Source organism: Candoia aspera, chromosome 5 (assembly GCF_035149785.1).
Source record: "Candoia aspera isolate rCanAsp1 chromosome 5, rCanAsp1.hap2, whole genome shotgun sequence".
NCBI classification, from domain to species: domain Eukaryota; kingdom Metazoa; phylum Chordata; class Lepidosauria; order Squamata; family Boidae; genus Candoia; species Candoia aspera.
The window spans coordinates 109457337-109482519 of NC_086157.1; the positions used below are offsets into that span (position 1 = coordinate 109457337).

General features: G+C 43.1%; 1 protein-coding gene across 1 annotated transcript in view; it reads left to right on the top strand.

Annotated features, from left to right (window-relative positions):
• The first annotated feature begins 449 nt into the window (after positions 1-449).
• The window catches only part of RAB30 (RAB30, member RAS oncogene family), a 43430-nt gene continuing 18696 nt past the window's right edge, over positions 450-25183 (top strand). The window contains exon 1 of the mRNA XM_063305928.1: positions 450-572. The gene's annotated coding sequence lies outside the window, so the exon portion shown is untranslated. The remainder of the gene's footprint in view (positions 573-25183) is intronic.

A 25183-nucleotide genomic window follows, 5' to 3' on the forward strand; every position in this document is an offset into this window, starting at 1 on the left:
TGTGGGATTTTCTCCCTCTGAGGCTGCGCGGCGCGGAGCTTGATGGGTGCTGTAGTTCTCAGCCCGCTCAGGAGCCGGAGTCGGCTTGCTTGGCGGACCACTCCTCGAAACTCTTCTTCCCAGAAAGCCACGTGGTAAAGAAGCGCCCTTTTAAGGAGAGCCAATGAGTAGGCCCGCTTGCCTTGCGTCCCTCCCGCCGCCTTTTCTCCCCTCCCCGGGCCTTCAGAAGGATGATGTAATGGCAAAGCGGGCGAAAGGGCGGAGCGCTTCTCCCTGCGCTGCAATTCATTGTGCCGGATCCCAGTTCGGGGCCGCCTTCTTCCCGGCTCCTGCTGCTTCAAGTAAGCAGGGCAAGAGCAGCAACTTAACTCCCAAGCGAAAGGGAGCGGGAGTGGGTGGTTGTTGGGAGGGGAAAACGGGGGGAGAAAAAAAGCCCCAACCCCCAGTCCAGAGTTTGCAACCTACGGAAGCTGCACCACGCTTTCCCCCCATGCCCGAGTGACTTGCTTTCCAACCTGGCTTCTCCGTTTCCATTCTTTGCAAAGGGGCAGGGAGCGCCCGTCCCCAGCCAGGTGAGTCCTTGGTTGGTTGGTTGGTTGGTTGAATTATTGAGGCTCTGCCCTTCCCATCTCTCTCTTTTTGGTGTTTAAATCAACTTGGCTGTCTTGTAGTGCGAAGCCCACCTCTCCTTGGCGTCGCAACGGGGGACGCTTTGTCTCCTGTGGTTTCTTTGACGCAGAATCTCCCCAAAGTCGTTGAAGAAGTGGGAATATTCAGGTTTGTCCTCCCATTCCTTGGATTTCGGAGCTATGCCCCTTTCTCACCTTCTCAGCCCGGAGTTTATCCAAATATTTGCTCCTTCCTTCCTTCCGATTCTTTTTGAAAACCCTTTTTCTGCCTGGGAAGGAAATGCTTGGGCAGAATTCCTGCCGAGAGGGACTTGGCTGCAGAAAGCGCATCAGGCGGCGTTTTCTTCGCCGCTCCCTCCCTCTTTCTTTCCCCTTCCAGATGTTGGGGGGGAGTGTTTGCGGCCTCTGGAGGAACGGGTGGCCGAATGGATTGCGCGTTGCCGGGTGGGGATGGGCAAAACAAGGGAGGGAGGGAGAAAATGACACGTTGGATGTCTTGTTTGGGGAAATGGGTGTGAATTTATGGCACCTTGTACCTGCTCCCGGTCGGTCTTCTGCCCCCCTCCATCCTTTCATTGTTTGCTGCTTTGATGTCAAAAAGGCTTCCTAAATGGGATTTCCCCTTCCATCCTTTTTCAGAGGTGACAGAAGTCGAGTCACATTGGGAGTTTTTTTCAGCTTCTTTAGCAGCTCCATGTTGCAAGTTTGCCTACTCTGGAGTAAACCTCGGGGAGTTTGGTGGAGCTTAAAGAGCAGACTTTAGCTAGCTTGCTTGGAGTAGGTCTTGCCTTTGGTCTTTACTCAACTGATCTGTCTCAAAGAGGCTACAGTTGTAGGGATATTTAGCCATAATGAGACCCCTGTGAATAACATGAGATTTGGCTTTATTAAGTATGTATAAGGTTGACTTGGAAGGTACCTTTTGACTTGAGTGCATTAAAAAGGTTGCAATCCAACATGCATTCCTTACAGAGGGAATTTCAGGGAATTCAGAGCTTCCTGCTCCTGAAGGAGCTGGCTTTGCAGATGTCTGAAGAATGGTCGATAAGCCCTCCCCTCCCCCCCCCATTTTTGCAAATGATTCTTCTCTCCCCCTCTAATTAGTTTGGTTTCCAAATAAGAAATTGGCACTGAAGGAGCTGTGCTGGTACAGTGGGTGGTTCCCTTCTTTTGGTGAAAGGACATCCAATGCAGTTCACCGGAATTGTCTACCAGTTCTGAAACTATTAAGAGGACTTTGAAGAGACAGGATTTGCTAAGGAGAGAAGGGCAAACACTGACAGAGCAAAGAATTGAGTTGCTTGGCTTCTTAAAACAGCCCCTGGGGAAATTCTCAGTGGATCTTTTCAAAGAGCCTTGAGTTTTTCAAAGCTGGCAGCTGCGGCCTGAACATTCTTTGTTAGCTTGGAAGGAACTGCTCTGAGTTCAGTAGATCTTCTAAGAATTACTGAGTGTTTCAGCCGTGGTGTCTTGATGTATTTGAGGTGCTCAGAAATCCTGATGTCAGACAGCAACCTGTCCTTCTGATAGGGCTGAATTTTAGGAAGAAATATGTTAGTTTTTCCGGAGTCACACACAAAGGGGTGGGTTTTGCAGAATATAAAATGGGTCTCTTTAGAGCAGTGTTTCTCAACCTTGGCAGTTTGAAGATGGGTGGACTTCAACTCTCAGAATTCCCCAACCAGCATGCTGCTTGGAGAATTCTGGGAGTTGAAGTCCACCCATGCTGGCTGGGGAATTCTGGGAGTTGAAGTCCACACATCTTCAAGTTGCCAAGGCTGAGAAACATAGAATTCTCTTTTTCTTTTTCCTCTTTCTGTCCTGTGGAATGAGCTGCCAGTTGAAATCACAGAAGAGAGAAATTCCTCTATTGTTTCCCACGGCTTGGAACTCTGCCTGGTCCAGGGGTTAGGAAACTTGCATTGGGCTCAATTTTGGCACAGCCAAAATCCCTGACTGGGTGATCAGCATTTGCACACCAGTACTGGTGGTGCTAAGTGTCTTCTTTGCAAGCTGATTAACAAGACTTCTATCAGAGGCTGTTGAATGCAATAAAGAACTTGAAACCTTATGCATCCTGCGAGCTGTGTTGGTCTGAGACAGCTTTCTCCCTCCAAGGCAGCCTCCAGATGTGTAGGTTTCAGTTCCCAGAATTCTCGGCTTTTGCTGTGATGCCTGGAGAATGATGGGAGTTGAAGTCAATGTATCTGGAGAATAGCTCGTTTGGGCAAGGTCAGCCTGAGAAATGGTTTTCTCCTGCCAGTCCAAGGGGTGAGTAACCTCCAAACTGGCCTTGTTATCTGTTAATCAGGTGAAATCAGCATCCTTGCGACCAAGTCATAAATACATTTTAGACTCTATTCTGAAAGTTGTGAAGAGGGAAGGGCCTTAGTAAAGTGGGAAGTTCCCTTTTTCCTAAGTGGAAGGCTTATTTGGCATGGTTGGATAGCATCTGAGTGTCCATGACACCTTTTTAATTTCCCAGCATGCCCCTATTGTGGTCTCTCCCTTGGGCTTGTGGGAAATTAAAATGGTAGCTTTTCAGATTCAAGGCTAAGGGCACCCATCAGCAATGGACTTTGCAGGGGTGTAGGATCCCAAAGGTGGAGGATGCTGTATCGTGACATAGGTTTGGGAAGCTGACTCAACACCCTGTTCTACTGCAAGTTGGTCCCACTGATTAGAGTAGGCTGAGCCTACCTGAGTAATAATACCTGCAGATGTGTGATCCCAGACTACTTCTTCAGGTAAGGCCGGAAAGGCTGAAATCTTGGGCAGTATGGACCATACCAAGCAAGACGGAAGACCTACCGAGCGAGGTGGGCCCAGGGGTCTGACTTGTTCTAATGCGGCTCTCGGTGTTCTTGCTGACATTAAAAATGTCTGATCCTCAGGGAAGAAACGTTCCCTCTTTAAAAAAAACAAAACGATGCTGCTTTTATACTTTAATAAAGAAAAAATAGTTCACAGGCTATAGTTCGTTTCATTCTTTGGGCTCACATGACTGCTTTTCATCCTCTAGTTACGTGTATCTTGGTCTGAAGCCAATGTTAGAATCTGTTTCATTTGGAACCAGTGTAGGTTTTCACACTGTGTCTTTAGGACCAACGCCCAGAAGGCCCTGAGGTGTGCTCCCCATAACTACTTGGGGGAGGGGGGATGATTCAACAAGAATGAGGAGGCCAGCAGAGGATTTTATTAACCTGCTTTCTGCCCCATGTCTTGCTCTGAAATGCAAGGGTCAAATCAGAGCTGTCTCTGGAAAAACAGATCATGTTTATTCAGAGTAGAAGACTGTTAAATTCAGCAGGAGTCAAAATGCATAGGACAGTGGGGTGTTGTGTAATCTGCAGTTTGTGGAATTACTTGGCGTTGGTTCCTGAGCTAAGTTCCTTTGCTGTGTGGGGATAGCTGGAATTGAATCCTTGTGCTGAACGCCGGATCCCTTCCAGCTGCTGTTTCTTGTTATGACCGCAGAGATTTATTTGCAAGCTTCCCTTGTGTAACTGACATTGTTTTGTCCCTTGGCGAACTTCTCTTGGGGGGGTGGGTGGGATTGCATGACATGAGAGCTGGGTGAACAATGACATCCCTTTTTCTTTGAGAGTCCCAAATTTGTAAACACTGCCACAATGGCCCCCGAAGCTAATCTTGTGTTACATACAGTTTGATATCATTTTGATCTTGCATATGCCATTCCTGTGTCCTAAAAAGTACTTCTTTCATTTATATGAGATCTGATCTCTTTTCCTTCCTCCCTTATTGTCCTTGAAGAAGGACAATAAAGCCTCAGTCCTTAGTCCTCCCTAGATTTTTTTTTTTTCATATTGTGCTTGGAAAAAATGTTTAATTCCCCCTCCCTGCTGAAGGACAGAATTGGGAAATCTTACTCCAAAACTGACAGCCTCCTTGACAAATTGACAATATGTAAGCATGAGAAAACTATGCAAAGACTTTAGGAAAAAGGGTGTGTTAGAGTGTCAAATCCAAACATAGCGGAGCAGATGTTGTTCATATACTTAAAGTTGTTTCTGTTCTGCAGTCCTGTGTGTTGGTTTCTTTTAGAAATTCCATCCTTTTTCTTAGACCTTAAGGATAGGTCACAATATTGTATTATATTATTGATGAAGAAAGTTATGTACTCTTTAGCTTATTTAGTTTATATCCCACTAAATTCAGTGGGATTTATTTCAAGTAAACAAGATAGGATTGAGCTATCAGATATAGCTTTATTGAAAGGGAGGAAAATCTATCTACTTTGATGCAACGAACCCAAGAACTAAGTTTTTATGTAAGAACCTGGCTTAAGAGTATATCTGGATACACTTTTTTTAGTCCCATTAAAATGTGTGTGCATGGCATGATTAGAGTCATCTGATGCTTGTTAAAAAGGCGCCCTTGAGTTGAGATCAACCAACTTCATTGATACAAGCATGCAGTTCCCAGTTTAACTGATGGTCTTGGGCTTCCTTGGCAGTTTCCCATCCAAGTACTACCAGAGCTAGCCCTGCTGAGCTTGGGAGCATGCTTAATCATGATCTGCTTTAATGTCAGGTAGTCACTGTGATTTCAGATGTCTTGATTCTGGAGTCTTTTCTACTTGTGAAGTTTATTTATTTATATTTCAAATTTAGTCACCACCCATCTCAGTCAAAAAGGGACTCAAAGAGCTGAGGAAGTGTTATTCTTTGGAATCAATCCAGATGAATTTGACGGAGGCCAGATCCATGTAGTTTGATGAGAATCTTTTTGCATCTCAGTATTTCATTTTGGAGCCGTATCATTAACATGCCAGTAATTCAGAGCTCTTTAGAACACTGGAGAGAAATGCAAAAAATGTTGGGTGGGGACATTGATAGCCCCTTCAATTCTGCTCTGAGTTTTCTAAGGGTAAAATTCCAATGGAACATGCATCCTTTGGAGTATGAGAAAAATATCCCAGATGCTGTTTTGCAAAATCAAGTCAGCTGACTTTTTCTCTTCCTTGTCTGGAACTAGCATCTACATTTATAATGACCACACTGGAAAAATTGTTTTGAAATATTAATCTAAAGGTGACTTCTTACTCTTGCTTAAGTGTGATGTTAAATGGTTGAGTTGTACAGTAATTAAGAGGCTGGCGAGATTGGATTTGCATTCAGTGTAAACCACAATGTCTGTACGGAAATGTTTAGCCAATTTGGTCAAGTGAGGCAAGTCATCTTCCATGCAAATGCCAGCTTGATTGATGGAACAGTTGTTGAATTTATTTCATCTACTGGCTGGTGGACTGGAAATGTTTGCGTGTAGAACCAAAGAATTAAAAGTTTCTGCACAGGAGAGAGACATCAAGTCCTCTCAGAGAAAGTAAGTGAGAACAAATGTTTTGGAATGACGCATACGCATTTGCTGCAATCTGGAGGATTCAGCATCAGCCTATTTCGGTGAATATGAAGTTTCTTCCATTGTGTTCCCTTCATTTAATGTGATGACTTTAATAGCAAAAGTATCTCATTCCAGGAATTACATTTTGTTGATTATTCTATATAACCCGCAGCTGGGTTTAAAGCTTGTTTGTTTCAATGGTCTAGCAGAAAAGTTAAGCTATATGTAATGTCTCTTCCAGCAGAAATCAGTGTGAGTTCCTGCAATTATGGGATTGGCATAGCTTTAGGCACTGGCTTGTGGCTCAAGAAGCTGTGCAGAGCATTCCGTGATGATGGTCTTAACTGTACAGACTGAAAGCTGGGCAGCTGTTGCAAGATGTTGGCTGGACAGGCGTGAGGTCAACAGGTCAGTTAAGGATGGTCAACAGGTATCTAGAGAAAAAGGCATCTTAGAATCTAAATAGGACAATTGTGTAACTTTTTGCATGTTGGCCGGCAAATTGCATCATTCCAACGATCAAGCCAAATAGTGTTCAAGACAGGAGTTACAACCCAACACGTTTGGCGAGCACTAGGCCGGGGAAGCCTGTACAGGTAGTCCTCAATTTACAATCACAATAGGGATTGGAAAATTCATCATTAAGCAGTGTGGTCATTAAGGTATCACGTGACCACACCTGATTTTATGACATTTTTGTGGTCGTTAAGCGATTCACTGTGGTCGTTAAGTGAATCATGTGGTTTCCCCACTGATTTTTTTTTTGTTGGAAGCTGGCTGGGAAGGTTGCAAATGGTGATCACCTGACCCCAGGATGCTGCAACTGTCGTAAATACATGCTGGTTGCCAGGTGCCCAAAGTGTGATCACACGACCGTGGGGATGCTGTGATGGTTGTAAGTGCGAGGACTGGTTGTAAGTCACTTTTTTCAGCACCACTGTAACTTCGAATGGTCGCTAAACGAATGGTCGTAAGTCAAGGACTACCTGTATACAAAGCATGCTGGCTAGACAACAGGAACCGTTAGCCCAGAATCTGGTGGAAACTGCTCCTTCCTTGACTTGGTTATTGTGAGGATGTGAATGCAGACTCAAATCACACCAGACCTTTCTCCAGTGGCTTTGCGGTTACACTTCTGAGACCATTTTCCCACGTCCCGTAACTATGGCCTCTGCCCTCTCTGTGTGCATTTGATTTGATTGCTCTGATTGCTGAAACAGGGGCTGTCTTTTTGCCAGATTAGAACAGTTGGGGTTCTTTATCTTATACTTGACCGTCCCCTTGTTCTGGAGTGCAGACCCGAGAGGGTATTTCTGTGACTGATGCCTTTGGGACTACAGCTCTTCGGTTTCATGAGCTTAAAGTTGTGCCGGTCTAGTATTTTATGAGGCTTCAAGGCTACTTTGGAATAGTCTAGAAAAGCCGCGAGACCAAAGATTTCCCAGCCCCCCCCTTTTTTTTCATTTGCAGCCAGCAATGGTGATCCTGAGCATGCTTCGACAGAGCAGATTGATTAAGTCTGTGCTATTTGTTCGTGTTTTCTTTCGCTGGGCTTTTTTAGTAGGTGATGGGATTGCCCTTTGGAAAAAACCAAACCAACAGGGCTCTTTATCACACTTGGAGTTCCTGTGTGAAACTTTTTCCTCTTTGCTGTTGCAAGACAGCAGCAAAGTTTTCTGTTCTGATCCAGCAAAGCCGTAAGGGCAATGATTTCAACCAGTTGCTGTGTCATGTGAAATCTTTTTTTTTTTTTTAAATCTGTAAATGAAAACGGATTTCCATCTCCTTTCATGTATGAGTCTACTGCTTAGTTAGGAGCCAGGAAATAGAAGAGCCCAGTTTACTTCCATAGGAGATCTTCAAGGAGGTCCCATTCCATAGTGGAAAACTGCAGTAGCTCTGGACCCACTCTTAACATTATCTTTCCTAATTGGCTCTTCCTAGTCCCAGGCAGAAATTTCTTTTCCATCAGATGCTGCCTGGAAGGAGGTGAGTGTTTCTCTAGAGGCTGAACCTCTCCTATGACTTCTATGGAGCTGTTGTTCCTTCTGTACCATCACCACCTTTGGCCAAAGCCTGGTGGTTGGATCAGGCATGAATCCTGCATTTCTCTGATGCTCGGTGGCCAACTAGGTATATTTAAGACACTCATCGCACACTCTAGAGGAGTGATAGCCATCTTCCATTGTTGCTCTCTAGCGGAAGGTATTTAAGATAGGCTGCCCGTGATTCAGGAAGTCATGTACTAATTCTGTTGGTCACTGATAACCCAACTTTCCATCAGTTTGTCTAGACCCCGTTTATGGTGGTTGTGGCCATGGCCACACCTGATGGCAGCTAATCCACCAGTTTGCCTCTGTGCTGTATAAATAAATTCTGAATTTCCATGCATTTAATTTTAGCTGCTGACCCCAAACACTAACACCGCAGAAGGGGAGGAATAAACTTCTCCATCCACATTTTCCACACCATCTGTGATTTTAGACACCTCTATCATATTTCCCTTACCTGTCTTCCCTCTAAGCCAACGTTGGCTGGGGAATTCTGGGAGTTGAAGTCCACACATCTTAAAGTTGCCAAGGTTGAGAAACACTGCTCTACAATAAGCTTTTTGCAGTGTGTTCGTCATGTCTGTGGCTGGTATTCTAGAGGCAGTCTCCCCACAGATTTCTATTAGGAGATAATGGTATCAGCAGTTTTATACTGAATTCCATTTCTCATGATTCCAGGCATGGAATTTCTTTTTTTCCCTTCTAAAGCACATTCATGAGTTGACAGTTTCATTCCCCTATCAATGGTGCTTACAAAATCCCTTTTCCCATCCTGATCAGTCATGTCCATCTTAGTCCAATTGAAGAATATGTGGGCTTCAGAGTTGGTAAGTGCCACCCTCCCCCAAGAAAATATCCCATTCAAAGGCTGGAAGACAGGATGCCTTTTTTCCAAATGAGTTGAATATCAAGCTGCACTCAGCTAGGCAAAATAAAGGAAGCAAGAACCCCAGAGATTTAAGTAAGATATCTTGAATGCTAATCTGGGCATAAATGCAGGAGGCTGGGAACAGTAAGAAGAGTGTCCCAGCTTCATTTATAGCTTGCTCATTAAGGCAGTGTCTCTTTGAATGATGTGAAATGTTTCTTCCAGGATTTCTCACCATATGGGTTGAGTTGCCATTTATGAGATAAGCTGCTGACTGACCTGCCTGCTGTCAGGAGGAAGGGATGATGGTCAGTGGACCTGACATGTGGACTTTGTAAGTCCATTGAATTCAGACTGATGCAGAGGTAAATCTTGGAAACTCAAACTTAGTGAGTTCATTAAGGTGGAGGCTCTTGAAATGATTTGAAACATTTCTTCCCGGGGTTCTTGCCACCTTGGCTGAGTTGCCAATTATGAGATAAAATATTAGCAGACTTGCTTTCTGTCTCTTGATTGTTTAACTCCCCCTCCTTTCTCAGCCTCCCTGCAGTCTCTCACATTGGGCTTGCTTCCTGTTCGAAGCAGCTAGGAAATAAAAGTCTCTCATTCACCTTTTCCTTTTTCTCCCTTTGATGGAGGCCTAGCTTCCGTGTTTCATCCATAGTCCCAAGGATGCAGACTAATTTGTGCAGTTAAAAAAATTAATCAGAAATCCAGGTCTTGCGGATGCAGAGTATAGAAATCTGTTGTAAATTGCTGCACAGTTCTAGCATGGCTAAATAAGATTGGAGCCATTTGAAAAGGGGGAAGGTGGCCAAATTGTTGGGATTCCAGATGGATCCCACTTGTAATACTGCCCCTCCTTCTCCCTCCACTTCATGACCCGATCTGTTCCGTTTTGACCCTGAGAAATGCCCATTTGGGCTTAGGACAGCCAGTGCTGCTCTCTAGACAAGCCTGTGATTTTTAGGTCTCTGGGGTTGCAGTTTAGCTGCTGCAGAAAGCTTCACGTGGTACGACTTTGTGGAATGCATCCGTGGGCTGGTCTCCTGCCCCCTCGAGCTGAATGCAGTGCTAAGGGAGAGCAGAGCAGCCAGGTCTGCAGCACAAAAAATCGAGTTGCTTTATGGATGAAGGGCATTTTGTGTGCTTCCCATCGGGACACATTTTCATCCAATCCTGGAATGGCAGCTAGTTACCCTTAAGACTTATAGGAAAGCAAGTTCTTAGGAATAGCACGGAAGTATATAGAGTGTGGTTCCTCCAGCTGTAAGGATGGAATACCCAGTCGCAATGGCTAATTGCGAATGGGTGCTCCAGCCTTACACAGAACTGAAGGAGAAGACTGACGGGGAACAAGCGAATGCATTTGGAGCCGGAGGCATGAGTGGTTGGTTCCTTCTTGCTGCAAGTTTTTAAGGAGAAGCTACTTGTAATTGTATATTTCTGTGAGAAGATCTAGAGCAGCCTTTCACAACCTTTTGACCTTGGAGGAACCCTTGAAATATTTTTTAGTCCTTGGGGAACCCCTGCCCATTCAGGCTCAAATAGAGGCCAGAAGTTACAAAATTAATATATTTGTTTCATGTGTAGGCCTGTATCTACGCATTAAGAGTGTTCTTAAACTAAAAATAAAGAATGAAACTTACCTCTTTAATGTGAAGTTGCCCGAATTTGAAATATTTTTTTAAATAAATCGTGGTCTCCCAGGGAGCCCCTAGTGACTTCTCGCAGAACCCTAGGGTGCCACCGAACCCTGGTTGAGAAACCCTGGTATAGACTATGTAAAGGCCAATGGTGCCTATTAAATGCTAGATGTGTTCTTTTTTGGCAACTTTATGCCATTGTTCTGCAAAGAATTGAGGTATCCAGGTTAAGATGGTGGGAGAATCTGAGTTATCTACACATTTATTTATTTAGCCTCCCCTGTGTCAATTCATATTCTCTCCGGTCTCCTCCAGCCTCTGGCTAGGTTAATATTCTTGGCTCTGGTTTAAAATGCTAACATGGCTTTTAAAACCTTTCATTCCTAGTTAATCATAAATCCGAGGTAGCCCTGAGTATGTCAGTGTCAGCCATAATAGTGGTTACCCTAAGATTGCTAATTTTTATTTTTAGGATTTTTCTCTTCTCTTGAATAATAACAAAAACTAGAAAAAAGGTCACGTATGAAACACAAAAGGTAGGAGGTACAACTCTCAATATTAAAATATTGAAAAACACACACATAGGGAAAGGACCCAAACAACTGAGCCAGCAAAAGAAGAACAACAACTCCCAGAAAACAATAATTTAAAGGAAGCGAAAAGGGAAGGCAGGGACCTGTGTTGGTTGTTAACGGGAGTGCCATAAGGCAGAGGCCATCACAGTGAAGGCGCGGCTCTACGTATCTTCAACTTTAACTTCACAAAGTGGTAGGTAGGAAGAAAATCATAACAGGAGAAGGCTTTTAAAGGTAAAGAATGGAGTTCCGTTTATTTCATTATTTGCATGACATCTTGTGCAAATACTCATGCAACCACCTACCTCTAGGCCAGGGTTTCCCAACCAGGGTTTGGTGGCACCCTAGGGTTCTGCAAGAGGTCACTAGGGGTTCCCTGGGAGATCACGGTTTGTTTCACGTTAAAGAGGTAAGTTGCATTCTTTATTTTTAGTTTAAGAACACGGTTAATGCGTAGATACAGGCCTACACTTGAAACAAATAGAATAATTTTGTAACGTGGCCTATATCTGAGCCTGAATGTGCAGGGGTTCCCCGAGGCCTGAAAAATATTTCAAGGGTTCCTCCAAGATCAAACGGTTGAGAAAGTTGAGGCTTCAGTCAATTTATTTTTTTTTGTAGTTGTCCTTATCTGTTATATTCGACTTGAATCTGCATTGTTAACAAAGGCTTCCTTTGGCCTGAGGAATTTGAAAGTTTGGTTTGAAGCTGCCAGAGATCACATCTGTATCCGTCTCATGGTGTGAGGGTTTTGCTTCCATCAAGGGGTGCACTGTTGGGCTGATCTTAGGGCATCTGTTGGCCTTAATCCAGCCCTGGGTGCGTGTGTGTAAAAGGGAGAGCACTGCATGCCATTTATATATAAATGAATATATTTAATTTTCTGTATTTAATTGCTTGAGTGTTTTTTATTATTAGCTGCCCGGAGTCACTGATCTGAGATGGGCGGCTATATAAATTAAATTAATAAATAAAATGCCTCTGAACACCCACTGTCAGGAGCAAACCCTTGGAGATGTTTGTGGAAGGTCAGCGGCCCCTGAATACTATTGTCAAAAGCAGAATATTTGGTTAGTCCAACGGTGGCCCAATCCATCCAAGACAATTTGTTTTTCCTCTTAACTCTGGAAAATCAATTTTGACCAGAAAATCCACGAACTGTATCTCTAGCAGAACATTTTTTTTTAAAGCAATTGCTTCCAAATCCTTAAAGGGTACTATCTGTAGCCAAGCTCCGTCGAGATGTTGCTAGTGCCCTGGTGCCAATCTTTTCCTCTTTGCAAGATCTCCTAGTGTGAGCTGCAAAATACTGAATGTTCCCTGTGTGCTAAAACAGTGGTGTGTTTAATAGAATTCTGCAGAAAGCGAGAGGGGGGAAGATGACCCCAATGGGGTTTTGTGCTTGAGGAGGTATGTTTTCCTGTTGCCGAGCTGCAGAGGGAAGCAAATCATGCCGGGCATCTTGATGAAAGGGCCTGATTCACCTCTTTTTGAAGCCAAGGACATAATTGGACCAAGACACTCAGGAAGCAAGGCTCTTAATCCTCACTTTCAAGACCATCAGGTAGCATCTCCCGTCCTTAACGCTGGACACCCTGGGGGTTTTGGACCTGAGATCTCTCTCTGTTTTTGACTTACAAGAAAAGAACCCCTGTTACCTTTTGACTTTCTTTTCCTTTGCCCTCTCATATACAAAATGCACATTTTGACTTTTTTAGATGCATGGGACAAATTAAAAAACAATGATTCATGACAATACCAGAAAAACATATTATTTTTGCAGGGGAAAAAAAGAACAGCAGCAACAAATCCCTTTCTGAAAATAGAAACATCATTTGTAAGATTTTCTAGCCCACTTCTTTTTTTTATGTGCTAGTTTTTTTTTAATTGTAGAGACATTACTTTTAAAAAATGGCAAACATGCATCAACCATCTATATACAAATAATTTATAAATTAATATTTCATCGGTGTGCATATACATATATCTGTTTTGATGCTATCTGTTTTTTAATTTGCAAGGATTGATAAACAATGGGTACATGCACAGCTTTTTATGCTGGTCTATGAGTGTAATAAAGATTTGATTTGATACACAGCTTTGTGCATAAGATAGTCTTTGTTCTTTTCCATCCTGTGTGCCACTCCCATTTTTCTCCTATCTAATATGTAGTCATAAGGTTTTTCAAACACTTACAGTGGTAGAGCCATACCCAGAATGATTTTTTTTTTTAAGTTCAAAGGAAGTTGTGGGGTGGCATATTCTAAATTTGAACTCATTTTGCCTAAAAGAAAATCCTTCTGAATAGTGAGTGGGTTTATCAGATACATGCCTTTGGATATGAAACTTCTAGTATTGAAGTATAGTTGGGAAGATCCTAAGCCTTGCTCAGAGACAAAGTACCCTGAATCATCTTGGTCCAGTTGGTACTTCTGAGCCTAACCTACCTTTCAGGGTTGTTATGAGGATAAAAATCTTTGACTCCTTGGTGGAAGAGCTTGGATTAAAGCTAACAATGGGCAGAACATGAATTATTGAGAGGCTGGAGGTCTGCAGTCTGATCTCTGTCTTCCCGTTCCACATTTTTTATTTCAAAGCAGACTGTCGGAATGAAACAACAGAGATTTTTAATCCAGCTTGATTTGCAGCCTTATCTGACTAAGCCCCACCTGGACACACAATGATTTCTTTGCATGCATGCGTGGACTGCAAATGGGGAGGTCCAAGGGGGATAATATACAGGAGGTATAAACAGCAATAATTACTTATTAATAGGCTTATCGTCCTATCAGCTGTTGGAGAGTAAATGGGGCCTTTATCTCATTCATCCTTGCTGCAACCTTGAGTGGTGAATGAAAATATTCTGTTTTTCCCTGCTTTTGATTTGCCAAAATTGGGACTGCAGGGAGAGAATGCTAGTAAGCTACTGACACACAAAATAGGGCTATTGGGTGGCATTTGGTGACAATACAGATGTGTCCCTTAGTTTTGCTGGCAGAGGGCACCAGCAGTTTGCTGTTGCCTTCTTCCAGAGGTTTCAACCACAGGGTTTCCTGGTGGTCTCCTTTCCATTACAAGATTTTTCAAGGTCACCTAGGTGCTGCTGCTGTAGGACTGCAACTAATTTCAAAATAAAGATGCCCTCAAGATGAGCTCGATTCGCAGTGACACATCCATGCTGTTCTCTTGGGATGATATGGAAACAATTTCCTGTGGCCATATCATCAGAGATGTTCTGTGCTTTCCAACGTAAGTTTGGGGAAACCAGAACAGTAGATTCTTGCATTGGAATCTCTGGGGCCTTTGAAAAAAGCATCTGCCCGTGTACCTCTCAAAATGGGTTGGAAAAGAGCAACTTTTTTTTTATAACATTCCATGGAATGCTGATGTTTGATACATTTTTGTTTTATCAGACCAAATGCATTATTCCATCCCCTTGTTGTTATTTTGGGATACCAACTACCTGAAGCCAAAAGGAAGCTTTACTTATCTGCAACAAATGTATTATTTAAATTATAATTGGGTGCTTTTTTCCAAACTCCTTTCTTTGGTTATGCACTTTAAAGCTACCAGGGCCAGGAGGTGATGCTATAGAGTTTAATCTCCCTTTTTCATTTTTATTATTATTTGTCATCATTATTGTTACAATGACTACCAGCAACTAAATGCTCAGGTGGTGAGATGCCTGTCTCTCCCACAAGGGGGAGATGTCCCCCAGGAAGATCAGAAGGAAAGTATTATATAACCCAGAAGTTTCACCAAGGCAGGAAAATTGGACCAGGGTTAGCAAAAAGAAGAGCCCCCCACCCCACCTTTCGTCTGACAGGCTCTGCCTTCCCAGTCACTAAAGCATCTCCCCAGTACACATAGTGAGATGGTGTATGCGGGAATGACCTTGGGAGAGAGGGGGAAGAGGCGCAGCCAGAGGGATGATCGGATAAGAGGCAGCTAAGCCCACAGCAGGAATGGGGTGTGTCAAAAGTCTCAGAAGGGATCCTCCCTAGTTACTTGATTGATGTTGACCTTGCGAGGTAGTCCAGACAAGAAGCACGCCCAGATGAACTATTTCTACCTTACTGTAAGGTTAAATTAACAGCATCTTGCAAGTCTGAAAGTACATCTCTCCCCCGCTCACCTTTACAGACCAAGAAACTTATTTTCTCTTTTTCACCTGGACCCTTCACTTCTGTTCCAACACTGAATTTTCCTTCTGGAGTCACATATGTGAGGTGGGGGGGAGCTATATAAATTCAACAAACAAATAAGTGCCACCCCCCCTTCTTATTCAGAAAGGCTTCTTTGAGGCTTAGGAGTCTGGCAAAAGCCCTCTAGGGAAATAGTCTGGAAAAAACTATTTTTGCTCAGGGGCTGGAGCAGCGCTAATACAACTGTTTTTTTGAAGGGACAACTAGAAGGGTTTTTTTTAGAAGAGTTTTCCCCAAGCTGCCTCTCTTGCCTTGGAAAACAACATGGAAGAATTGTTTGGACCTCTGAGCTATTTATCATGCATCCCCTCTTTGGTCAAACTTTTTCCACAAGCTTGAAAAACACTGCTGCAGCTGCTTTAAGAGTTGCCTGAACTTGAAAGAATTGTCTCTTTAAAGTAGCTGCATCTATTTTCAGGCTGGCCCGGAAATCTGAAAAAAGAGGGCATGCTTGGAGGAACAACGGAGCGGTGCATTGTGTGTCTGGAGCGCTTGGAATTCCTTTCGAAAGCAGGCACAGCGTCGCCTTTTTTTGAACTCTGGACTACAACTCCCATCACCTCTAAGCCCTGGGTGATTGTTGAAGCCAGTGTTTCTTGACCTTGGCCACTTTAAGATGTGTGGATTTCAACTCCCAGAATTCCCCAGACAGCTTGCAGCTGAAGTCCACACATCTTAAAATGGCCAAGGTTGAGAAACACTGGTCTAAGCAACTGGGATTTGTATTCCACATTGTCTTGGAGATGAAACTTGCTATCGTAGTAATTTGTTGCCTCATAATAACTATAATAGTAGCTTGCTGCCTAGATTTGTTGCAAAAATGTTAGGTTGAGCTTGTAGGAGATGATTCTGCCTGTTGTGTTTAAAAATCTAGAGACGGTCTGTACAAGGTCCTGCTCCCAAGTGTGGTCAGAGCGAGTGGCCAGAAGGTAGGCCTTTTTCTTGTGGATATCCTGCTTCTCTTGCGTTCTGGAAGTCACTTCTTCATTAAATTCAGTCTGGGGCATTCATCTAGTAATATTGGTTTGCTCTGCTATGTTTAATTGGGGTTCAAAAAGGTTGTTTGCTTATGTTTGTACATGGCCCAGAGTCAGTAGATGGGGGCGGGATAGAAATCCTGTAAAACAAATGAAATGAAATAAAAATTCTGTTTGATTATGCGTTGTTCGTTATATATCTGTCTCTCTCTCTCTCTATTTATATATATATTTCCATTTTCCTCTGGAAATAGAAATATATATATACTATACTTCTGTGGAGCACTCCAGAGCGTTTGCAATGTTTATCTGAGTAATTTCTGGAGCTGTTGCCTACTTAAAGATGTCATACCTGATTTACCGGTGCTTTCGAGTTATTGACTTAATAAAATCTGCCTACATTTGCGGGGGGGAGGGCAGAAGAGCAGAGCTCCAAGGAGAAAAAGCTTATTTGGTTCTTTGTTCCATTCTCCTCTCACGCAGGGAGAATTTCCCCATCCTCTTTCCACCTTTGGGTTTTAACGTGGGCTAAACACCCTTTGGTGACCAGTTAATTAGAGGGCACTTTTAAGAATTTTAAAATGGATGCTTGAGGAGGAAAGGATTAAGGCTGGCAACAGAGATTAAAAAAAAAAAATTGGTTTTCAGGCAAAATGGAGGGGTGTTTTTTTTTTTTGGGAGGATCTCTCTTCCTAACGCAGGTGGAAGAGGTGAGCATGAGCACAGTAGGAGCACTGTGTGAGATTTGGAGATTGGCCATCGTTGTTACACAGACAGCAGTACTGTAACATCCTAGGAATCTTCAAATATTGGAAGCAACTCAGATGCATTTCCTATAACAACTTCCTGGAGACACAGGGGATCTGCAGGGGAGGGGGTCAAAAATGTCAAGATGGTGGTCACAACGAAGGGATCAAAGCCCCATCCCCTTTTTTACATTATATTCTTCAGCACATGGGAAAAAATGGAGTGAGTACAGTTGCGGCTGCCATCTTGACTTTCATGACACACGCAGACACCCCAGGAAACCCCCGAATGGGATATATATTGGAGGCTTAGACAGATGGCCTGTTGTGGATTTATAATAAGGGCTGCTACTCATACAGACCCATTAGGGAGCTGCATCCAGCTATTTACTTACTTACTTGTTTTTAAATTTGACAATTATATTAAGCTTTAAGAGCATTCTAATTAACAGTAAAACTTTACTAATTAAGTAAAACCGTAGTTATTCGTAATATTATATTACAAATATTTGTGTAATATATTTGTAATACAATATTTGTAATAGTATATAACAAATATTATATTATATATACAGTACACTAAATAGTAACAGTTGTTACAGAGTTCGGCATCCTTACAAATTTAATAGAACAAATGATTACATTAGTATTGTATAAGAGGTTGTATACTTTTCACAAGTAACCTAAACACATGCATTACACACACATGCACGTATGTGTGTGTATGTATATGTATGTCTATAGTGGGAATAAGATAACAAACTTGACTAAAAATAGGAGGAGGGGAAGAAAGCAGAAAAGTAGATTATTTTTTAATCTACTAAACTACTAAGTATTAAAAAAAAACACTCTTAAATTAGCCTTTCAGGAGTGCAGTGCTCCCCAAGGGGGGGGTATCTTTTCACCCACTGAAAAATCTCATGTTCCGCTGCTTTTCCATACACAGTTCCTTCCAAATGGCTGAATTATGTTTGGAAACATTGAATTTCTACCCATTAAAAATGCTCTTTTCTACATCCTCTCTTTTCTGGAGGAGCCAATGGCTTTGGATAGCACAGTGGGAAACATTTGGATGCTGGCTTTTCTGCATGGTGCATGTTCTGGCTGGTGGCATTGCTTCTGGGCAGCTATTCTATGCTGCATGCAACTGGGACAGTGGGACTGGAGGACCAGTTCATTCCCTCTAAATGGCCAGAGAAAAAGGGGATGCTTGGATGCTGCGCTCTTTTGTCTAGGCCAGTGTTTCTCAACCTTGGCAACTTTAAGGTGTCTGGACTTCAACTCCCAGGATTCCCCAGCCAGCCTTCCCTTGCTGGCTGGGGAATTCTGGGAGTTGAAGTCCAGACACCTCAAAGTTGTCAAGGTTGAGAAACACTGATCTAGGCAATATCCTGGAGAATTCTCCGTAACTAGCAAAGAAACAGTTTTGAGGTTGGCTATGTATGAGTCCTGCTACGACTGAGTTCTTGACTGAATTCTCTGGGTGATGTGGAAGAAGCTTGAAGGGTGAGGTCATGTTTATATCCCTCTATCAGCTGATGTGGCTAAATAGCTGTTCTTCTGACAAGCTGTTTGAGATAAACACTAGAGGGAATGCGTTAGTGATAGCTAAGTATTCTGCAGCTCAGCGGTTGTTAAAGACACAGTAGTGCTTCTACTACAGAATTTAGATGGATGGTAAGCCAAATTGAGAGTCAGTGTGGTGTAGAGGTTAAGGCACCAGGCTAGAAACAGGAGACTGAGAGTTCTAGTCCCACCTTAGGCAGAAAGCCAGCTGGGTGACCTTGGGCCAGTCACTTTCCCTGAGCCCTAGGAAGGAGGCAATGGCAAACCACTTCTGAAAAACCTTGGCAAGAAAACTTCAGGGAGTTGTCCAGGTGGTCTCTGAAAATCAGACATGATTGAATGGGGAAAAAAAGCCAAATTAATCTGTGCGTGTTTCTATATACACCTTTGCCCCCTTTCAAAAAAGAAGGAACAAGTTTCTGGTCCTTATGAAAATGAAAATAAAATGGTATGATTTGGGGAGAAGTGGAGAGGTAGAACTTGATCCTGGTGGTCTGTAGGTGGGATTTTATATTCTGTCTAGCCTTATAGATTAGTGAAAATTTAATACATTTTCTGGAAAGATAAGTTATTCATAATTTGGCTTTTGTTGTTGTTGTTCCAAAACATTTTCCTCTCTGTAGCCAAAGCCTAACAGTGGCTTCCTTTCTTCAGGTTTCTGTTCCATTATGGGAGATGGGGAAATTTCAGCCCGACCAAGTCTCCATATTAGAGTATCGTTTCATGCTTCTAATCTAGGAAAGCAGACAGACATTTGGTTTTAGGTTGCTGAGAGCACAGCACTGTCTTCAGTATACAGAAATACAGTATTTGGAAAAGAGAACTGGGAGGGGCCAATAAGATCTTGGAAATGCAGGTCCCTGTGCTTGAACATAGGCAATGATGGGTGTTGCCTGTGTCTCTAGGTCATTGTTTCTCAACCTTCACAACTTTAAGCCTTGTGGACGTCAACTCCCAGAATTTCCCCAGCCAGCTTCCTGGCTGGGGGAATTCTGGGAGTTCAAGTCCTCACACCTTGGTTGAGAAGCACTGGCCAAGGTTGGGAAATTCTGGGAGTTGAAGTCCACACATCCTGGTTGAGAAGCACTGGTCAAGGTTGAGAAACAGTGCTCTAGGTAATTGATTCTACTGTCAGCCTCCTGGTACTAGTAAGAATTAGAATCAGCCCTCCTGCAACTTGGTTCTATTTCATTGTGCCTTGTGCTCTGGAATGAAGCAAAACAGGTCTTCACCATTTTCATTGTATGTCTGCATGGTATCCCTTCAGACATACAAAGTGTGTGGTTGTATTCCTTCTCAGTCGTCTCTTTTCAGGGTTAAACCACCCCAGCTCCTTCAGAGTCTCTTCATCAGTCATAGCTCCTAGTCCCCCATCATCCTCATTGCTCTTCTCAAAACCTCTTTTTTTCCCATTTGTCTAAATCCTTACAGGGTAGAATCAGATACAGTATTTGAGGTGGGGTCTCACCAAGCCTGCCTCCCAAAACCTTTGGTTTTCTCCTTGCCCTGGGCCTCTGGAGGCCTCAGTGGGGGGCGGGGGACAATTGTCCTAGCTGACTTGGAGCATTTTGACAACCTTGATGTGCCATTCCAGAGCCAAGCAATGTATCTGCAGCAACCAACTCAGTAAATATTTACACTGCAGAGAGAGCATTTCATGGCTAATCTCCCTTGTCCCTTTCCAGTACGTGTTTGGCTTCCTCTCAGTCTTCAGTTTCCCATAGATTACTAATGAGCAATCTAAGTTTTTTTTCTTCCTATTTTTTCTCCCTCCACCCTCAACCCAGCATGTTTTTTTCCTCTGCCCCATGTCTGCTCAAACAAGGAGAGAGGTCTATATCCATCACACACATCCAGAGAAAGGGAGGCGGGGAGAGGGTAGAAGGTTAGATTCATGAACATATTGGACATTTACGCTCTTGCAAGACTGACAGGCTTGATGCTTCCGTGATTTCTAAGCAACCTTTCCCTAATTTCTTGTCTTCTGGATACTGTGGGTGGTGCTGATTAGGATTCATGGGTGTTGGAGACCAGCATATCTGGTGGGTGCCAGTTTGGAGAGAGGAGTCAGATGCTGATGTTTGCTGTGGTGGAAGCCATAACACATGGAGGAGTGGACAGTAAGGTCTTCTTTGAGTCAAACTTCCAGTGAACTTCTTGGCAATATTCTAGGATATTACAGCATTTGGAATAGAGAACTGGAAGGGACCAATAAGATCTTGGAAATGCAGGTCCCTGTGCTTGAACATGGGCAACGATGGGTGTGCCTATCTCTCTAGGTCACTGTTTCTCAACCTCCACAACGTTAAACCTTGTGGACGTCAACTCCCAGAATTTCCCCAGCCAGCTTCCTGGCTGGGGGAATTCTGGGAGTTGACGTCCACACATCTTGGTTGAGAAGCACTGGTCAAGGCTGAGAGGTTTGTAATGGCCTTTTTCCAGAATATTTTTCTTGACTTGCCGGTTTGACTTACAGCTCTGTTCCCTGGTGACCTCTCATCAAAGTACTAGCCTGGTCTGATGCAAGTTGAGCTAGGGGTAGCCATTTAGCTGAGCCTATAAAAGGGATAAAATATTTATTTATAAGGAAAAGGAAGAGATATTTTGCAGGGCAATTGCTGATTATGGCTTCCTGTTACATGTTCTCTGCTTCTCCGTGGACATGCTGCAGTGTTATCTTTCATATTTTACCTCAGGGACAAGCAAATTTGGGAGGTATTTATTTTATTGATTTATACGGCCACCCAACTTACACTGGGTGGCTAACGCTGGGTTATAAAAAAAAAAGGAAGAAAAAAATAACTGAAACAAAAATGGAAAACGTTAGCACATTTGGGGCCAATGGCAATCATTCTCTTAGCTACCAAAACCATGTGCTTTGCTTCTCTGTAACAGTTGGGTTGTTTGCATGATTAAGGACTTGTTTAATCCAAAAGAGGATATTTTTTCTTTTTGTTTTCTTTTTCTTTTCTTCTTAAGAAAACAGCGACTTGCATTTCAGGTGAATATTTGGCCAGAGAATCTTCCAAGGACTTGAAAGGTTCCAAGGATTTGGAAGAGTCAAATGTCTAAGGCCATTTAACCTGTTAATCTGTTGGTTGTGTGTATGGATATATGGGTATGCGCATTTCTGCTGGCTTTGCAAACTGAGTTGGGAGCTCATGTTGCGAGGTGACAAGGCAAAATAGAAAATGCTGTGTACCAATAACCATCTTGGTATTTGAACAGGCTGATGGGTCCTTCAGTCCATAATCATAGGCGAGGCATTAACATGGAATGATTTTTCTGAATCTGGTCATTCCCATCAGGATCTAACGACTTTCAGTTTTTAGCAGAAGAAAGATCATGCAGTCTGACTATAAGGACAATTCTTTCCTATGTTTTAATACAGCTTTCTCCAAACAGGTGCTTTTGGGATGTATTCAATTCCCACAGCTCCTAGACAGCTAAGCCTGTCGCCTTGTGCGTGAAATTGATTATTCCAGTAGTCTGGAATGTGCACAGTACAGAGGGAAATCATTCTCAGGAAGATAGTTCTATCCTCTCATTTGAATTGTTTTCAGAGTGCATTAGGATACACCTACCCATTATGCTATTCCCTTTAAGGGTGTGTAGCCTTATGCAAAGCACAGAACAAGAGTAAGAACTAGTGACAAAAAAAATTAAAGGCAGGATATAGGAGAAAAGGAAAGGAAATATAACTAAAATTAGTAAACACCATTTACTATACAGGTAGTCCTCACTTAATGACCACAATTGGGACAGCTACTCTGTGGTCATTAAGTGAAACACCATGTGACTGCGCCAGACTTATGATGCCAGTTCCGCTGCAGTCATGAAGCAAATCACTCATGGTCATTAAGTGCGATGTCTTATGACCGCAATTTGCAACTTCCTGCCAGCTGCCCCGTTGACTTTGCTTGTTGGAAGCCAGCTGTGAAGCTTGAAAATGGCAATCGTGTGATTGTGGGATGCTGCGACCCTCATATATGCACTGGTTGCAGAGCGCCCAAATTGCGATCACGTGTCTGTGGGGCCACTGTGACCAACTTAAGTCCAAGGACCTGCTGTAAACCTACCTTTTCAGCAAGTTCAAATGGTTGCTAAACAGGGCAGTTGTTAACCGAGGACTACCTGTATTTCTCAATCTTTACAAACCACTTTGGCTTCTACCACATTGATAGACCACCAAATACTCCTTTATCATATATTTATTTTGTTACGTGATCCTCATTCATTCACTTTATATGACCAAACTACCTCTGAGCATTTTTTTCGTGCAGACACCTTTTCTATATAGTCATTTTTACTCCTTTCAGGAAACATTCATTCCTCATAAGTGAGCACACACTACCTATCAGGATACCTATTAGAAAAAAACCTGTTCATCAGGCTTTTCTAGTGGTGTCAGACCCAAGGCAGACAAAAAGTACAAGTCATAAGCCGTCTTGGTTGCATCTCCCAGAGATGAGATGTCATAGTTTCTTGGAAGAAATGATGTCTCTGAGCATGGCTGTTTTCAGCCTAGCACTCTTATGGGCCTCCTAAGGTGAGATGAGCATCTTTAGGAAGGAAACCCCACCCCAGCTGAACCTGTCAGGGGTAAACACCCAGCCAGAGGGCCTCCTACCCTCATTATCTCTGCAAGCAGATGTGTCAGGGTCAGTCTCGCTTCGCAATAAGACACAGACTCACTTAATGGGTATTAAGGATTTCTGGTTTATTGGAATGGTAGCTGACAGAACGAAAAACGGGAACGGGGGGGGGGTGTAGTGTGGAGGTGCCCATTTTATACCCTCTTGTATGGCCCCGGGCTCCTCCACCCTCTATTGTCCCAATCCCTCTTGATAGGGTCCTTGATGGCTGCATGGGCGTTTTCCCGGTGTCTTCTCTTGTCCTCTTGGTTCCGGTGTGTCCTCCAGGGCACCAGGTGCGGCTTATCTCTGCTCGTCCGATGTCCTTCTTTTCAGCTGCATATGGGTCCATGGGTGTGGGTGCTTTGGGTGCTTGTTTTAATCCCTGTTCTGATTATCTTCTTCCTCTATTCCTTGATGATCATGATCTACGTTGTGAGGCTCTTTGTGCCTTGCAGTGAGGTCATGACAGATGTTCCTTAGGACACCTATCCATCAAACTCAGAAAAAGACAAAAAGCATTCCTGCGCAAATACACGCACACACTCTCGGAGGGACACCGAAAGAGAGGAAGGAGCATATGCAGAAATGTGACAGGTCCTCCACATCTGTGTTCACCTGAGTGAGACTTGTATGCGTATGGTTGTGAGGTTAGACTGAAAACCTAAGGGCCTAGGAGTCGTGCGCTGATAGGTGGTATCAAAGTCTTTTTATAGTAGTGCTTTCTGCTAGCTCCAAATTTTACTTTTGGGGGGTGTTTTTCATCCTTTCTGTTAAATTCTCCCTGAAGAAGTAAAAATGCTCTTTTTCTTTCAGATGAGCACTGTTTTGTCAACATTCTGTAATGGGGGTAGTAAGTAACTTCCGTTGCCAAGCAGGAGAGACACAGCTCATCAGGTCTCATAGTAAGCTCCTCATGTGAAGTAAGCTGTCTTCTGGTGAGTCAGGGGTGTCAGCAAGGTGTGGTCAGAAAAGTCCAGATGGTGGCCGTGATGGTGTGATCAAAGCTCTGCCTGTTTTTTACGTGCATCAGACATAACACACCTAACTACCTTTGTACCTGCAGTTTCCCATCTTAAGACTTCTCCATTGGTTTTTGCTTCCTTAATAAACATTCTGCCAAGGTACACCAATTCAGCTGCTTGTTGTAATTTTTGGCCATTTATGTATAACTTGCAGTTCTTCACTCTATTTCCCCTTGTCAAAACATTTCCGACTTAGATGCATTACTTTTCAGATCCACCCTCCTTGTCACATCACATCTCTTGTTTGTTGCAGATTGTTTGGATTCTCAGGCAAACCACGTGCAGAAATACACATGCAGCCACTCCATAATTAACACACTCTTAATTCACCACAAAGATTCTTCGCACAGGTATCCACAAATTGGTTAAACAACCACGGTGATATCGTATATCCTTAGTGATGCACCATTCACTGAGCACTTCATTTGTTCATATACTGTACATGGTTTACTTACATCCTGTTCCATTCTTATCCTATTGAACAACTAATCCTCATCTCCATATTCAACCATTCTCTAGTTCTTGCTCATTCACTTTATCACTGAATTGATTGATTGTGGGCCATCAAGTGTAAACTCTCTTTCTCATAGGTTTTTTCACTGGCCTTCTGAAGAAGAACAATCTGGCTGTATTCCCCTAGCTGGGCTGCACTTCCTAACTGGTGCCCCTTGTCACCTCTCATTTCCTTTTCATCAGAATTCCACCAAACATCTTGCAAGACATTCATAATAATAATAATAATAATTCTTAAGGAATGAATCCCTTTGTAGCTTTTGCATTTCACAAAGCCCCCCAAACTATATATAGGAAACCTTTAGGAGCAATAGCAACTGTGCAAGCATCTGAAATATTACTTGTTGAGGAGCAACACCATAAGGAGGACTCTTGTCCTTGAGT